This window comes from Amblyomma maculatum, chromosome 3 (assembly GCF_055883805.1).
Source record: "Amblyomma maculatum isolate TAMU_Amacu chromosome 3, ASM5588380v1, whole genome shotgun sequence".
NCBI lineage: Eukaryota > Metazoa > Arthropoda > Arachnida > Ixodida > Ixodidae > Amblyomma > Amblyomma maculatum.
This window is the reverse complement of record NC_139346.1, coordinates 183,695,623-183,711,271: the sequence shown is the minus strand read 5'-3', so window position 1 is coordinate 183,711,271 and position 15,649 is coordinate 183,695,623. Positions and strand designations below refer to the sequence as shown.

The window sequence follows — 15,649 nt, the reverse complement described above, 5'->3', positions numbered from 1 at the left end:
ACGGGCTCTTCCTGCTCGCTGTGAGTGCGGAGCCACCAAAAGAACTACACAGATCAGAAAGGACTGCCTGAGAGGAAAGTTTTTTCCCGAAGGTTTCGACGGTCTGTAATACTGAAGCGAACACACGCTCTTCAGGGTACTCTCTCTCTCTCTCTCCGTCTCTCTCTCTCTCTCTCTCTCTCACACACACACACACACACACACACACACACACACACACACACACACACACACACACACACACACACACACACACACACACACACACACACACACACACACACACACACACACACACACACACACACACACACACACATTGTAAGGCGGGAGGCTGATATATCGTTATTGAACGTGCATTGGGTAAGCACGAAGTCATTGTGATCCACTGACAATTCCTACAAAAGAGGAACGACCGTAGCAGCCTCATTCGTACTGACGTCTCGACGATGACGGCTGCCGAAAGGAAGGTGGCGGCTGCTGCAGTTGCAGCTCTTCCTACAGGATACGGGTGCACAAGTCAACAATCATGTTAGGCTACAGCGCTTGCTTTATAGAAAAAAAAAAAAGAAATAGCGGACACTTTGACGCACATTTAGATCTCTGTTCCACGCCTAGAAAACATTCGCAAGCTGAATCTACAATCTAATCACGAGACTCCTCACACAAGACACGCCTCAGAGCCGCAGTGTTTTGGCGCTGTAAAACCTGCTGCACGTGTTGTTCGTTGTCATGAGACTATATATGATGGTACCGATAATTGAGCCCCGTGCACATATGCTGCGGAGCTTGACACGCCGGGGTTCGCTTGCAAGCCTTTAAAAGTCGTGTGAATTAGCGCAGTATGCGCTGGAACGAACGGTACAAACAAACAGGGAGCGACCTCCATGTGGCTTCTCATGACGATTACTATTTTCCGTTATCAGGTCAAAGCACAGAGAACGTTGTGTTGCAGACGTTTCATAATGAAAGCTCTTTTTTTCTATATTTAATGTTAATTTAAACGATGTACAAATATGTGAGGGATTTTCAATACCCAGTCAAATTTTGACGCACACGGCTTGCATCCGTGTGGTTTTAGAAGGCTTAGTACTCCTTCCCTGAGCCACGTCGATGTAATAAAAAATCTGCTGGAACCAACAACTAATGTCAACATATGAAGAAGATTGAGTTACACTGAAGTTCAATATATCGTGAACCACGCAATGTTAGAATTTGAATGAGAAATACGTGTAATGGCTTGGGGAACGTAGATAAACCTGAAATCTCTGTGCGTGGCAGTATACATAAACAAAATAATAAACATCAACGATTCACATTGAATTGCACTAGGTAAACGAGTCGACCATGCATGACTGCACGTGCGATGAATCGTTTGAAATTTGAGAGTTACAACAAGGAAGAAACCAGACCCACATTTTGGAATTGTATTTATCTGTAGACCACCTGAAGAATGTCTACGGAAAGTAAAACTGCGTGAAGACCCAATCAAATAAGAACTTCGCTTTGCTTGACACTCGGTCTGACTCTGCACTGATAGCTTTGAACGCTACTTCTCCCTGCCCATAGCACAACCTAAGCGTTGCGCTTGGGCATTATGACAAACACCTGCAAATTGGGCGTCAATTCCTAGCCCGCCTGAGGACGAAGAAAGCCTCGTCATGTATGCTCAGCGAATTATTGTCTAAAGTGCTCGGATTCGAATACTGAATATGAAAGAACATAGGTGTTATTAGTGACAGAACCGCACAGACTGCTGCGTTGAGGTGTGCAACATATCGGTGTTTTACCAATATTTCCGTGCACGGGCGCGTGGGTTAAACCTTGACTTTTGTCTCCACTACGCGAGGTTTGTGCACATATCGCGCCCCAGCACTTTTTTCATTTCGTTTCCCCTAAAATACGGCCGCAGTGGCCGGCATTCCCACCTCGCGACCATGCACGAGCATTGAGCAATCGCGGCAGTGGGTAGTTTTCGACGCAATTTCGACGTATTTTTCTCCGTGCTCTTCGAAAACCAGAACGCCGTCATGCTAAAACAGCCAAAGGCAAGACTCGCGCGACGCCTTCGAAAGACCGCTCGCCCTTCGCGGCGTGCTCTCCCGCGAGCAGCGAGTCGCCCTCGGCCGCCGCTGCCACGGCCACCACCATTGCCATCGATTTCGCCGGTCTCTCTCCCGCTCTCTTCTGCCGTCCCTTTTTGTAGCATCCCCTCCCTCTCTCCTTCCTTCTTCGTCCACTTCCCCCTCTGTCTCTGCTCCTGCCTGGCTCGTGTTAGGTCCGCCGGCGAAGCCTTTTTAATATTAAAGGCAAACCCGAGAAGGAGAAAAAGTTAAAAGAGAACGCGCCCAATGAAATAGGCGCGCCAGCTCTCGCCCCCTCGCGCTCTGCCAGCATGCAGAGGAGCGGCCAGAGGACGGACGGGGCTTGTGCGCTCGGCAACGTCGTCGCCGCCGCCGACGATGCCACGGTCCGAACACTGCTACTATCGTCAGAGACGCCTCTCAAATGAAGGTGGGAAAGGAAGCCATAAGAAATGCTGACTGCACATTATTGACAGTTGATAGAATGATGATAATAATAATAATAAAAAAAAGGCCGCAAAGGAGAAGAAGGTATACAAAGGAGAGCAATAACGGTGCAAGTTTCGAACACGACAGGGCGCTTACAAACATTGCACGCAAAGCGTAAATTCGCTTTACCGTTATTCCTTAACCTCGTACCGCAGTGTATGGCATGCGCTAAGCCCGCGTGCTCTGATTTTGTACCTGCTTTTATGATTCATACGTTTTGTGTTTAGCTAGCCAGGGTGTTTGGAACGTAATAATGACCCGTATATTGTGCAGTACAAAAAAGGAAAAAGGAAACAAGCCATCAGCAAGAGAGATATGCAGTTTAAAAAAAAAAAAAAAAAAAAAAAACGAAGACCAGGTAGCTCCATGTCGGTAACGTTGGTTCAGCCAAAGAGCACGTCGGATGTTTCCCACACGTATGAAAACAACTTAGTGGCAACTTTTGGCACTGCCTAAGCAGTTATCGCAGTTATTACAACTCAGTCGGGACAACCCACCTGCAGCCCAGCTACGAAAGCAACCAGACGCTCTGCTGGAAACGTGTCACGAATCAGCGCCCCCAAGTACGCAGTGTCAAGCCCCAAAGATGACGACGGGCTTTGAAGAATCACGAAGAAGTTGATGGCAAGCGGACTGGTGCAAAATAAAGTCAAGCACGGGACAGCAAAAAAAAAAAAAAAAAAAAAAAAAAAAAAAAAAAAAAAAAAAAATTAAATAAAAATAAAGTATATTTTTATTGGTTGGTTTGTGGGGTTTAACGCCCCAAAGCGACTCAGGCTATGAGAGACGCCGTAGTGGAGGACTCCGGAAATTTCGACCACCTGGGGTTCTTTAACGTGCACTAACGTCGCACAGCACACGGGCACCTTGCTTTTCGCCTCCACCGAAAAGCGGCCGCCGATTACGTAATGGCATCGCAGCCGAATAATAATAATAATAAATCGGCGGCCGAGTTGCCGAATGCAATGGGAGCACGAACGCAGTATTTGAACTCAGTAGCGGACGAGCATATAGACTGGCAACCTGAGTTTGCCGAACAAGGTTATTTATTTATTTATTTAAAATACCTGCAGCGCCCAAAGGCATAATTGCAAGGGGGGAATGCATACTGTTTGCGAGAGGCCGTTGTGTGAAAAAGAAGACAGGAAGAGAACAGATAGGCGCAACAATAACAAAACAAAAAATTGACAGGAATGAAGGAGCAAATTAAACGAAGGTACCGCGCAAGCAGCTACACATCTAACAAAGCCCGAAACAATGTTTCACTGTGACAATCAGCAATTTTCTGTGGAAGTCGATCGATTCCATTTGCTGACAGTGCGTAAAAACAATGAATAACGAAAGAAATTGGTTCGACAATTAAATTCTCTTACTTTGAGTTGGTGATCGCACCTTTTGGATACAAAATGAGGAGAGGCAAAAAGTAAGCTTCTCTGTCTACTCTAACTGTTCCGAAATACATTCTGTAGAGCATTTCTAACCGGAAGTTTTTTCTGCGCCTGTAATTCTCATTCCAACCCATCCCTAAGTGATGTAACGCTAGACGTGAAGTTATAATTATCGCGAACAAATCGAGCTGCACGGTTTTGTATCCTTTCAAGCATGTCTGAAAGGTTAGTAGAAGAAAAATGTTAGAAAGCACCTTCTATATTGCTTTCGCCAGCCCTCGCATCAAGCGAGAAGACGCAGTCAGATTCGCCAGCGTCCTTTGGTCATGCATGGATTAAGTAGAGCAAGTGCAAGGCGACGTTATATCTTATGCCCACATATGACTTGCAAGTCTCTGAACAGGCTAGGCGAGACAAGCCCTGCACTGTAACTACTTGTCAACAAAAATAGCGCAGAGACAGGACAAGGAACAAGCAAGAACACACATTAGCGCTCGTGTGTGTTCTTGGTGTTCCTCTATGCGCTATTTTTGTTGACATGTGTTACCAACAAGCCCAAAGTACCACCTTAATTGTAATTACTGCTTGGAAGATAAGCCCACCCCACCAGTGTAAATGATTGGTTTGGTTTGGTACGTGGAGTTTAATTTTAAAAGCAACTAAATTCAGACTACGAGAGACGCCGTAGTGGAAGGCTCTGGAGGTTTTGACCACCTGGGGTTCTTTAACGAGCACTGACGTCGCACAGCATACGGGCGCCTTGCTTTTCGCCTCCATCGAGAATTAAGCGGCAAAATATGAGGAGCCTCGATTACACGCCTCGTCAAGTGTACTTCGCCTGGCTGTCGCAAGAAGGGTGTGCTACTAGAAAGTAGGTACGACGCACCCATCATTGATCTACAACGCGCGAACTAGTCGTTTATGCATGCTTTCCTCCAGAAAGGTGGAACTACAGCCTAACGTGAAAACACGCACAAGGAAGACAACAGGGCGTGCACGAGGCTCAGTCAGCCTCGTGTCTTCCTTGTGCGTGTTTTTATGTTAGGCTGTAGTTCCCCTTTTAATATGAACCAACTAGCTCAGATCCAGATCGTCCTGTTGCTCCAGAAACAGGACGAGTACACAACATGAAATCATCCAACTTGTCTACATGCATAAATAGCTATGCGCGGCTATTTCTTTTTCACAGAGAAACAAGGGACAAGAGTCGCTAAGCGACAAACCACCGCAATCTAAAAAAAGAAAAAAAAAGAAAAAATATTAAAAGAATATAATAACGAAACCGTTTTGCTAATTCAGTGAGAAATAAAAACCATCCCACAAAAAGCGCTCCGTGCAGCATTCCGGCCATTCGCTTCTCCACGATGTTTGCCGCTGAAAAAATAAAAATAAATAAGGACATCGCGCCAATGGGCCAACGCTCTAAGCGCGTCAGAACAAGCGTCTATCAGCAGCACTCTCCGCTGATGCTACGGACCGTCAGCTGAGTATTTCACTCGATATGCACCATCAGAAAAGCCCCCTCCGACTCCTCTTTGCTGTTTCCTTTTAGAATAGCGACTAATCCTCTGGGGCCATTTTGACGCGTACGCACGCAGGTATGTCATTCTGCGCGTGGTGCTGCTTCCCCAGCGTTTTAGTCCCAACAGCTTACAAAGAGTTGAGAGAGAGAGAGAGAGAGAGAAAAAAAAAAAAACGCCAAGCCACCAACATCTCCCTCCATTGTGCGTTCCCCACCCCTAAGCCTTTCCTTTTCGGGGCACGCAGGTCGTTCGTAGGTGCGTTGCCTACGCACGGCCCTTGCCTACCCTTGCCCCGTACCAGGCAGCGTTATTTATGGCTTTTAACCCCTGCGCCCCTCAAGCACCCCACCCCTTTTGTTTGCTCCAACAAAAAGAAGAACGAAGAAAAGGTGCCTCTCCAGCACTTTTCTTGGGACGCTGCGCACAAGAGGAACCCCGCTTTTTCCTAGTGGATCCCTTGTCCACTTTTTTTTTTTCCCCCCTTTTTTTTTTTTTTTTCTGTCTTCGCCTCTGCTTCGTGCGTGGCTCAGCGCCGTGTTCATGCAGCCACGGGGTAGCCCTCATCGCGTTCCTGGGGACCTCGCGCCGCATGTTCGGCTTCCGCGAACCACAGGCACACGCGGGAGCGTATACGGAGCGAGCATGCACACACGTTTCGCGCTCTTCAGGCGCGTTGACGACGCGCTTCACTGGGCGGCCATGGAACTGAGACGGCCCCCGGAAATATGCAGCAGAGCGAATTTCCAAACCGGCTCCCAAGGGCGCGGCTGTCTATACGATGGAGAACTGGCACCGTGCACGTGGTCGCTACAACTTGAATCGGTGGGTGGGTGTCCGATCATTCGGCGCGCGTCAGAACCACTGCTAGGAGCTGGTGCAGATAATGCATTCCTTACTAGCTTGGTTATCTTAATTATCTTACTATTTCTCTGTCAGTTTAATGGGCCGCCTCTTGTGGCCGCCAGGTCAAGTATAGGCTTGACGGGACGATTTATTGAAAGTACCTTTATTTGCAGGAAGCAACCCAAATCCTGCGGGTGGCGTAAGGCTAAAGGCTCGAAAGCCTGACGAGGCGAGGCCTTAGTCCACTGACGAGTTAACCCCCGCATTTGTTTTTTCATTTTTTTTTTTCTTAAACTTCGTTTACCTCAGTGGGATGCAGGTAGTAGTTAAGTGCAGGACCGACTTTCCCTTGCCGAAGCAGAGAGGCGCAAATCATGTGTGAATTTACACCTGGACACATTGAGTAATACTGAAATTTGGACGACTTTGTACAGATTCATTTTTCTCACGGCACAAATATATAGGCGTAGAAAGAAATTGTCAGTACACGATAGTTATCAAATCAAAACGGCACGTGGGAAGGAGGCTAGCTCAATTCCTTCTCAGATAATGCGACGGACATAATGCTGATGCATGTAGTGTCGTGGGTATAAATGCGAAAGGGCTCTATCACCTCGCGTATTACCTTATATGCTGGCGGCGGAAAAGAATGCGCGTGTTTGTGTAGTTTGGGGCGCATTTGCACTTGTACCGAAGAGTGGATTGGGGCAAAAGGGTCGCTTTAGCTTTCTGTTCTTCATATATAATGGCGTTGACACATTCATGAGGCATTCATTTGCCCTCGACGACAGAAATAGTTCGCTGTTAAAACGTTTCCGGTTACCTATATTAAGAGCTGAGTATCTGAGAAGATTAGTCACTCAATAAATTCCAACGCCTCTGGCTTCCCGAGTACAAATTTCAAAAACTGATTCTGCTTACTCTTTCGCAGAGTAGCCCCGCCGGGGTGGCGCAGTGGTTACGGCGCTCGACTACTGTTCCCAAGGACGCGGGATCGAATCCCGGCCTCGGCGGCCGTTTTTCGATGGAGGCGAAAAGCAAGGCGCCCGTGTGCTGTGCGATGCCAGTGCACGTTAAAGAACCCCAGGGGGCCGAAATTTCCGGAGTCCTCCACTACGGCGTCTCTCATAGCCTGAGTCGCTTTGGGACGTTAAACCCCCCAAACCAACCAACCTCTTTCGCAGAGTAATACACATGTCGCGTAAGATAGGAAACACTTTTTTTTTTTCTTTTTTAAGTTGTACCCTGCTTCTGATTGAGGTAGCGTCGTTAGCGAAAAAGCACGTGTAGCAGACTCCTGTACCATTTTCACCCGGAATGACCCGGCAGAAAATGACAGCCGAGGGTGCTTCGCGTTGCGCAGGACGTTACTGAGAAATGGTCCATTCCCGCCGCCTGCTCATAAAGCATCTCCGAAATATGTGGCAGCTTTCGTACAACCGATCGTTTTCCACCCCTTCAATATTCTAACTAATGAACAACAACTGCAACTGCTATTAAGTCCAGCACAGGTGTAAACGAAATTCTGGCTGAATGTTTCCGTCGCCAAGAGAGAGCAGTGTGGAAACGAAGTAAAGCAGAGAGAGGGAAAAAAACAAACGCAGAAAATTTGAACACACCAAGCAAACGGAAGCCCCATTAAGAATGTGGTAGGAAATTTTCGAAAGCACGACTACTAAAAGCACGAACAGACATTGCGCACGGCCGTCTTGAGACCTCGAGAACGTCCCATCTTAGGAATGTTTTCATCCATATAGAAATGAAAACACTTTCTCTTCGGAAATTTGACAACACGTGCAGAGAACGTCAGCAGCCATGTGGTGACGCTCACTAGAAAGGTCTCAGAATAAGACCACATATATGTGCTAGTGTAAGGCTGTACAGTTAAATATGCGTGTCCTTGGCCCTGTATGCCCAATCAGCAACTTATCTGTGCGGCGGAGGTGCATGAAAGACTCCACCAGCCTCAGAACCGGCGTCTCATGACAGCATGAGCGACCCAAGGTCAAACCCTGAGGACGAGATGGGGAATACCTTAGGCGCATGCATTCTGAGGCTAGCTAGAGTAAAAGAAAAAGAACGGAAGAAGGTGTGCCGCTGCACATGTTTCCACATTTAGATGATACGTGATTAACACCTGCTCTTTCTCCAGTCCTTCCAGATGCAAATACGCGTTGATGGTAGTGGTATAGTAACTACAGCCTCAAGGCCGCAACTAAATGCGTGCGTCGAGAACGCGCGGCAGGAAAAACGCCACGGAATAGTTGGTTAACCACGTACAAACATGTGATGCGCCAAGGTGACCTCAAGGTAATGAAATGAAGTACTTGCGCGACTATATGCGTAGGGCAGACTTACGTATACGAATCATTGTTTCACACCTGTCCTTCAGATCATTATACTGAATGTGCCTGCTCGAGCATACGAGGCTTGGTTGCGATATCTCAAAGATGAGCATTAACGGCTTAAAAAAAAAAAAATAAGGAGGAATGAAAGGTGAGAAAAGGAAAATCGCACATTTAAACTGTTGTTTCCCTCTCCCGAAATGAAACGCGATGACGGAGATGCACAGTTAGTGCTGTGCTTCCTGCTAGCAAACAAACTCACAGGAGGGGGAAAAACAAGCAACACAGCACTCAGCATGGCCGGCAGGAAAGGAAAGTTTGAAAGGGAGCATTCGGAGAAGGCCCAAATCCGGCAGTAGTGGTTTTCTTCTTTTTTACCTCCCTCTACTGCGCTTCGCACTCTCGTGCGATTTTCCGTTATCTCTCGCTAAACGTGCGCGGTTTCTTGGAACAAGTTCGTGCCAAGCTTCATGTGCTTGTGCACGCGCCCACGAGCCTTCGCGTTTTCTTTTCGACTCGCCTAGGTGTTCTCTTCTGGTTCGACACCTCAGTCTCCCCAGGCTTCAAGCCGACAACGAGCGTCAGATGCATTTCATGCTTTAAAAACGTGGAGCGTGCTGAACGACAAACTGGGAACAACGCCTCATCATGGTGCGTAAAGCGCAACCACGCGCTATGCAGATACAAAACTGTAGCATGTATACGACCACACATCTAGTGCTGAAGGAAGAAATAGCCATTTATAGGCTTCGGTAAGGATAGAGGGTGTTTGAAGGTGATGTCACCGGCTGTACAACCGGGTCACTTGCAACCTTCGGTACAAACGTTTCAAAACAAAAAAGCAACTGCATGATGCAAACGAAGTCAGACCTCCTCGACGAGTTCGCATTTTGCGAATGCATTGGCCGTGATGACGTCATCACACGTATGATAGCCACAGGCGCACTTCAACTGGATGAACGCATCTCCCGCCCGCACCTTGCGACCGAAGCGAATTCCATATCCAAATAATGGCCAGTGAAGACAAGGAGCTGCTCATCAGCGTTACTTCAATGTAGGGAAGAAAAGAAAACAAACAAAAAAAAAACGTTCCTGTGTAGATCAAACGAAACCCGAGTCATTATACACTGTGCAAAGACGCGGTGATCGCTCATTTACCTTCCTAAGCGCTAATCGACCACCATTACTCCCAGGGCTTTACCTTGTTCTTATATCCCTCGGAATCAACATGCATGGCCACAGGCATTGAGCGAGCGGGTAAAAATAAAAAAAGAAAAAAAAAGTTGCAGAAAACCTCTCCGGCGCATTCGACAGCTTACAGGATCATAAAAGGTCAATAAATGTTAGTGTCGCAGAGTGACAGAGTGAATTATACAATAAGGTCGAACGCGACCCTCAGAAAAGTGTGCCCAAGTGTGCCAAGCTGGCATGAGTGAAGCCCCTAGATATAGCAACGGTGCTGAATTTGTGTTCCAAGTCGAGGCAGCGCAAAAACACGGAGCGGCGGCGAAGAAAAAAAAAATATCTATCGAAGGATTTACAAGGCAGAACAGAGCGCCGGGTGCAAAAATGTGTGACATTAGTTGGGGCAGCCGGCCGTTCCGCCTGCCTGTGTACGTCTATATATTCGCTCGTTTTTTATTTGTTCTTAGCACACCCTCCCCACCTCCCCCAGCTTCCCGCAGTAGGCCATTGCGTTAAATGCGGAAAAAAAAAAAGTACAAAACGTGAGATTTCTGTCTCGCATGCTCTAAATCCGCGGTTCGTAAATCCGCTGCGCGAGAAGAATAGTCAAGGTGCTAGCCAATCAGCAAGTGACAGAAACAACAGAATACAAACAATAAGCAGTACACTTCATTTCGGAGCAGAAATCAATCGCGTAACTAGTAATGCAATCACTTAATGAGAACAGACAAACATTCCGCAGTACAATTTAACTGAACCAAACAGTTTGCTTTTGTATTTTATGTGTTTATACCCGCTGATTACTGTTTGCTTTGTGACAAATATGACACACTGAATATCACACAGCTGACTCCACTTGATAACGCACAACACGTGCGAGGGTATGGATAAACACACATTATGATTCCGTGACGCCTAATCATCCTAAATTTTGCAAGCTGGCCAAGGAATTTACCGTACAGATGTACCGGGAGCAACTCGACTTGTAATTAACAGTCACTTTTACGGGCAAGAAAGGATGGCGTTTCGCTCGCAACTGTAACCAATAATACCAACCAACTTTTTTAGCTCATTTCTGTTGCGCATCGATATCGTAAAATGCTGACAACACCCATGCTGCAATCTCCGGTATGCTCTTCAGAATTCTACTTCGCAGGAGGCGCCTCGTGCACGACTGGAAACTGGGCGCTCGCTGGCCAAAATGTGTGACGTGACACCAAGGACCGGAGACGCTGCCGATATGTGGCACCGGCGCTTACGGAAGCCATGTGACCATCGGGGGCTCTACTTCGTGTATTCGCACCAGCTGCATCCACAAGCGACGCATCAACTTCTTTAGCACGGGCTGAAATGAGTCCTGTAGACCATTATTTCCTCCTTCCAGACCATGATTCCATGCATTACGTGTTCGTCTAGGCAGAAGAGTGCGACGACGCATATGCTGAAATCGGGTGAAAAGTGCGGCCACTGAGTACGAGGTCACTGTATACGCCTACAATGGCGTGAACATGCACTTCTTGTTCAAATGAGCACCACCATGAATAGGATAAGAGCCGTAAATTTTCTCGGTATTGTCATGACGCTGGGGCTAAGTCGACCCGGCCTTCACTTGGTAGCGTGCAGAGACTCGGGGTTGATGAAGGATTGAATCTTCGAAGTTGGTAAAATATATACAGGCAGGTTTAAAGGCACTTTGAGGAAACGTATTTGCATGAAAAAGAAGGGTATATCAGCAAAATGGCAAGCGTTAAGAGTTCATAGCGAGAAGCGTCTGGATGAGCCGTTTACCCAGGGCTCAGAGCAAAATTTCGTGCTCTGCGACGTCCTTAAAATAAAACCCCCTATGTCCAGCCCCACTCTGAAGATGCTGACCAACCAGTTCCAGGGCACGCCCCTCAGATATCGGCATCCAATCGAACACATCACTGCACTGATGGTCTGATGCACTGACTCGTCCGGTATTGTTTCGTCGGGCGTGGTCACTTATTGGCGGGTAGAGCTTGGGAACGGCGAGGAGGTACATTTCTATTCTTCTGCAAAGATCCGATATCGTGGTTCCGGCAAGTGGATTTCCTTCTCAGAAACCCAAGTGCACGTGCGCGCCACATACTGCTCCCAGCATTGTCCCTTTCGGGCAATTGCAAATCTTTCCTGCATTCCCGGGAATTCCTCTAATGGCCGTATGCGTCATGCTCCTTTCTTGTCCTGTACTTCAGTGGACGTCGTCTCCTTTGGACAATTGGCATTCCTCACTTGACCATAGCGCTTCTCGACGGGAAGGGTGAACAATTGAACGAAAGCACTTCCGGCTATTTCCCACAGGGCGACATTTCTTTGTATTTTTCTAGACGTTCCCTTGACAGGGTCGATTTGACATTTGCAGGGTCTCGACAAAGCAAAACAGGCTTACACAAAAGGATTCATGGAAACAGGCTCACTTAGAGCCCTTGCATCAACAGCACATATCCACAGCACATATCTATGCCCACAGGCGAACAATAGAGCGCGCAAGTGCGGACGATGCACGGTCATAACAGTATGCTTGATGCTCTCGGCACACCTGCCGCTGCCGCTTTCTTACCGGGATTAGTCACGTGCCTCGGATGGTTTCTACCGCTCTTGAAATGCTAGCGCAGAGAATGCTTGCTGGGTGACATCAAAGCCTACTATGAGAGCACTCTCGACAAAATTTTAATGCAGCCTCTGCTTGCCCAGCTATACTCCGGGACACTTTCTTGAGAATGGGTGCTAAGGTAGGGATGTCTTTAAACGTGTCACTCCGCCATGTAGTTTGACCACGCGCCGTTTTCGGTCCGCACAGATGTTGCAGATCATTTTCATCGTTTGCTTCGACAGCCAGCGTCTCTTGAACTTGACTCGAATCTTGTCTGGTGAGAACGCGTCCAACCCTTGCAGAGTGGATGAACCAGAACAACCGGAACGACCCGAACAGGCGACTGTCGCCATTTTGTCTGCAAAGTCGAGGCGTCTTGAAAACTCACAGCAGACACCAGACGAGAAAACCCGGCGGAACCAAGAAAAGTGTTTTAGGCATAACTTTTCGGAAAATCAGCTTCGTAACAAATTATATATATATATACCGTAAACTACTTGCGCTAAAATATCAATTTGTTTTTGCAGAAATTGCTCAAGTAACTAGGAACTATATTCAGCTGCGTAGGAAGATTATGCCTTTCGGCTTCGTATCTTTGGCTCCACAGCTACCCGGACCACCTTTCGGGTAACCATACTGGATTTCCAGTGGAGTTCTCTTTAGAATAAAATAAGCTTCTACGGGCTTTGATAACTAACATAGTAAGCAATTTCGCAAAGCAGTGCATGTCGTTCGAAACTAGGTAACCCTCAGCGAAACCTTGGGCCTTATTCTTGGAAGCGAAGAGGTGCGAACAATGCAGAAGTCTACCACCATCGTAAGTAAGCCCTGCCCGGAAGGTCATTGCTGTGGAGAAAGGGCCCCTGCATGTTGTGTACAACATCCATTCTTCTAGCGTACAGGGTCGTATACGGAAGCGAAGAAATACATGGCAAGGCTGTACCAGCACATAGCTGATATATCATACAAACGAACGGCCTGCCGAGCCCTGCAATGAGTGTGAGGGGCCGAGGCGACCAAATCAAACGCATGCAGGATGCTGCTGGAGTCATGACTTTCAGCAGAAACCGGGGACCCCTTCTAAGCACTTGTACATTGATTGTTCGAGAATCGAAACTAAACAGGTTTCGAAACACTGTGATTCTTAAAAGAGCTTCGCTGGCATCCATTCCACAGTTGACGGAACTATTCAGATATGTGGCGCAAATAAACACAAACACAGGAGAAGATACACAGCACACGCGCACACTACCAACTGTAAGAAGAACCGGAAAACACTTCCTCTTCTACACTCAGGCACGTCTCAACTTCCTCTTCTTCTCATTTTCCTCTTCTTTGCCCAGGGGGAAAATGGCACTCACTTCCTCGCAGACCTTAACCTTGTCCAAACATGGCGGTGACCAATCTCTTCTTCCTCTTCTTCTATTCTTCCTCTTCTTTCCCAAGGGAATATTGACACTTTCTTCCTCTCAGCCCGAAAACATCAACCAATCATGACAGTCACAAAATCTATACCGTCTTGTAAATCCACACCTCTGCTTTGCCCAGCAGCTCCTACCACGCTGGACAGGCAAATATCACCACAAAGTCACAAGTCATTCACTAAAAACACCACCACACATATACAGTAGGACATGTCCATCTACACCCCATAAACTTAAGTAGTCCCTATATAATGAGCAACTTTATCTTGCCAATATCTAAGAAGCCACGAGGCCCATGTACTTGAGGGGAAAAAATTCAGTAAACTCCCATGGCCCCAAAACGTAAGATGAATCCAAGAATACCAACTTTAGGCCAAGATTAACAGCTAGAGGCCCGATAATAATCTCATTCTTTGCATAACTCAGGAGGATTGCTCAATAAAATTAAATTCTTTTCTACGTAAACTCAACGAAGCTTCACTAATGCATCTCTCATCTTTCTTCTGTATCCAATACGCCTCTAAAATTTCGCGTGCCATCTTATCCCGACTCTTGCCTAATATGTTTAGCCTGCTGAACAACGGCTCACACTTGCACTTTTGGCAGTGCAAGGCTAAATTTGACCCTTTGCCATTTACTATGGACTTCTCATGTTCCCTCATTCTATCATTAATGCATCTGCCTGTTTGCCCAATGTATAGATTACCGCACGTCAGAGGAACCTCATAAATCACCCCCACCCGACATCCAATAAAACTTTTAACATGCTTCTTATCGCATTGCCCTTTGTTTTTTCTTCCTATTATTGCACATAACCCACCCAGTTTATTGGGTGCAGAAAACACAACTGGCACCTCAAACCTACTAGCCACCTTTTTCAGGCAGTGTGCAACTCTATGTATATAGGGGATCACTTGTGGTCGTTTATTCCTCAACCTATCTGGCGATCTTTTTTTCCCTTTCATTTTTTGAAGCAAAGACTCTGCCACCCCACATATAATCATACCCGGGAAACCAGCCTCATCAAGTCTTTGTAATTGATTATTAAAGCTTTCCTCTGCCATATGTATACATGATTTTAACAAGGCCGACTCCAAACAAAGGGAAGCTATCCCTCTTTTTATAGTCTTTGAATGGGCTGATCCATATGGAAGTAGCTCTTTTTTAGCCCTGGGAAAATATTTCCAACACACTTCCCCATTACAAATTTTCATATTTAAATCAAGAAACTGCAATTTGTTGTCCACCGGTAGCTCATGAGTAAACGTAAGCCCTTTTCCTTGTATCTTAAAAATAGAAAGCACACTTTCCACACTATGACTCACTGCAGCGCCCTTATCCACAATGACCAAGAAATCGTCAACATATCTAAATATTTTAAAACCTGATCCATTAAGGGCTGTATAAATTGCTCTATCAACACAGGATAAAAAGATGTTACATAGAACTGGGGCAACACATGACCCTATACAAATGCCCCTTCTCTGCACATACAAATCAGACCCAAACGATACAACAGTGGACTTAAGGTAAAACTCAAGTAGGGCGAGAAAATTGTCCACATTGACACCAGCAGAGTTCTGAAAGTCTATAGTCCCATTACTTTCAATGCATTCCCGCACCGATTCAAACAATTCAAAATGTGGCACCGTATAGAACAAATCCTCTACATCAATAGAAAAAAAGTACCCAAGATTGGTTTGATCTTTTAAAAAATTGATCACTTCAAAAGAATTCTTAGTAGCAAAGGGATC

At 46.6% G+C, this 15,649-nt stretch overlaps 2 protein-coding genes across 13 annotated transcripts in view; one reads left to right on the top strand and one right to left on the bottom strand.

Moving 5' to 3' along the window:
* The window catches only part of LOC146197140 (uncharacterized), a 216,137-nt gene that overhangs the window by 136,264 nt on the left and 64,224 nt on the right, over window positions 1-15,649 (top strand). The window contains exon 3 of one of the 2 annotated variants that reach the window (XR_014706177.1): window positions 11,014-11,152. The exons of the other annotated variant lie outside the window; for it this stretch is intronic. The gene's annotated coding sequence lies outside the window, so the exon portion shown is untranslated. Of the gene's footprint in view, window positions 1-11,013; window positions 11,153-15,649 lie in introns of those variants that run through there. 2 annotated transcript variants of the gene reach the window in all.
* The window catches only part of LOC146197141 (uncharacterized), a 212,031-nt gene that overhangs the window by 180,462 nt on the left and 15,920 nt on the right, over window positions 1-15,649 (bottom strand). The window lies entirely within an intron of this gene.